This window comes from Juglans microcarpa x Juglans regia, chromosome 5D (assembly GCF_004785595.1).
Source record: "Juglans microcarpa x Juglans regia isolate MS1-56 chromosome 5D, Jm3101_v1.0, whole genome shotgun sequence".
Lineage (NCBI taxonomy): Eukaryota > Viridiplantae > Streptophyta > Magnoliopsida > Fagales > Juglandaceae > Juglans > Juglans microcarpa x Juglans regia.
Window position 1 is genome coordinate 14,364,091 of NC_054602.1, and position 2,785 is coordinate 14,366,875.

Genomic DNA, 2,785 nt, shown 5'->3' on the forward strand with positions numbered 1-2,785 from the left:
TTCTCTATGTTTTAAATTAATTAAAAAAACCTTAATTTAATTAGGTAGGTAGGTTCTCGTTAAACAAAAGAAAAAACACTTCATTGCCATTGACGTCTTTGTCATAATGTTGTCTTATATGCCCTAACCTTTTTTTTTCTCGCTAATTGACTTAATTATTAAATTAAAAAGTTTAAACTTTAGTCATGACGTAGATCCTTTTTTTTTATTCAAATTTTGTTAGCGTGTTAGGCTTATCTTGCTTATTTGTTTCTCTTATTATTATTATTATTATTATAGGCAAAGTTTGGTTAACCAAACATAATTTTTTTTTCAACCAAACATAAAATTGAATAAACATAACCAAGAGAACAGTGACATTATTATACCATAATCACTTCAACAACAATGCCTTATATTTTAATTAATGTAAGTTTTCATATGGGATTGTCCTCTTTCTTAAAAAAAAAAGAAAAAAAGAAAAAAAGAAAAGAGAAGTCATGGAACTGGTGCGTACATATAGGGGTGGAAAAAAAAAATCCACGTACCGGTAAATTAGACCGAACTAGTGGATTGATCCGGTGTTAGGTTCGGTTCAGCCTGATACCCGTTTTATTTTTCTCAAAACCAGTCAAAATCGATCTGGTTCTGATTTGCCTTTTTCTAACACGAACTGGACCAGTTCGTATATATTATATATGTTTTCTAATCTTTTATATTATATAAATTAATTTTGTATTAATGATAAATTATAATTAATATAATATTAAAACTTAAAGTCCTATATAAATAACTATATATAGGGCAATACTATATTGTCACTATATAGTACAATTATAATATCTATTATAATATACAAAAATATATTGTCACTATATTATTATATACTATAATATATTATATATGCTATATAATATACCAAAAAATCGGAAAAATCATACCAAAATCGGTAAAATCGAAAATACCAATTTAGAAGTATAACCAGTGCAGTATCGGTTCTTCAAATCTCAAAATCGGTATATATCGATTCGGTTATAAAATATATCCAAAACTAGATCGGTTACACCCCTACATACGTACTACAAAAGAAATTTAAAAAAAAAAAAAATTATGGAAGAAATATGTATTGACAGTATTGAAATCTGCAACAATAATAACACCTTACAAACTCAAGCTTTCACTTAATAAGAAAAATGCAACAAAAACAAAAGAGAAGACAATCTTATACAATAACTAGTTCTATTGTTTTTGTCTTTGAATCCCCGTATTAATTGAGAGAAGTACTACAAATATAAAGAGATTTCATAAAAAGTAAACCAACAAATTGACATTTCATCATATGATACGATAGATACAATATTAAAAGTAATTTTATAATTTAACGTATCACATCAAGCCATGTTAGTAATTTGTACGTTTATTGTTATAGGATTACCTCCTTGTGTCTAAAGTATTTCTCATTAACTAATTATATCCAAGAAAAATCTCATTTTTTGGAATTCTTAGGGCTGATGAGAATGAAATTGTAATGAAAGTGAAACAATGATGAATAGAAACTTTGTACTTGTAGCTTTCATCTTTCATTTTTTAAATGATATCCTAGATAATAAACAATTCGCTGTATAGCAGCATATACTTAATGTTACATATAAACACCTATATTTAATGAAGAATCTATATAGTCATTCTTTTTCTAAAAAAAATTATAAAATACATATATAAAATTTCTAATATATATATATATATATCACACAAATAAATTCATGAGTCTAAATCTTCAATCTTTCTTTGTTATATAAACTTTGAGTCCCCTTTAATCTTTTTTCTAAAAATAATTTTTCTATGTTCTTTCTTGAATTCCTTTTAACAATTGTTGTTATGTCCAAAACATTAAAGTTCTTTTCTTTAAAAATATTTCTTAATTAAAATGTGTGGTACTTATTATTATGAACGGTGCATCATGCTATTCTCAAGCTCTAATTCTAGGCCCAACATATAATAATCCTGTGCAGAAAAATCAAGACTCGGTCCAACCAGACCCGATAAATAAAAAAAATGGGTTGGACAGACTTTCGGGTTGAACTCGTTAAATGTCGGTTTCAACCCAACTAATGTTTAAAAGAAAAATTCTACTTAGGTGTCGTTTTTGGATAGTGAAGTGAGATGAAATAGTTTTAGATAAAAGTTGAAATTTGAATAAAACATTGTTAGAATATTATTTTTTAATATTATTATTGTTTTAATATTTGAAAAAGTTGAATTATTTATTATGTTTTGTATAGAACTTTGGAAAAGTTGTAACGATAAGATGAGATGAAACACTTTCACTATCCAAACGGGCCTTAAGGATGCATATCAACCCTAGCCGCTAGCCCTCCCCATTCCCTTTGTCATCTCATCGCCTCCATTTGCCATTGCCTTCATTCATCGTCATCGTCCTCGCCTTCGCTCATCATCGCTATCGCCTATGTTTGTTGTCGCCTTCATTCCTCGTCGCCTCCTTTTCTCGTAGCCTTCGTTCCCCTCCGTTTGTCATCGACTTATTCCCTCCCCTTAGTTTGTTGCCGGCTTATTCCATCTCAGATTGTCGTTCGATCTCTGGGAGATATTCAAACATCTTTCGGTACTGAACAAAGTATCTTCATTGGCCACTCTAACCAGGAGTCCCTCTGTGGATTGTAACTGCAGATGTGCCATTTGTTGAATCGAGGGATCCAAGAAATTACGTATGCTCCGCGTATCGATGAGGATCACCACAATACAACCATTGACATGCCCCACAATGCGCATAGTCTTGGGACTTGGA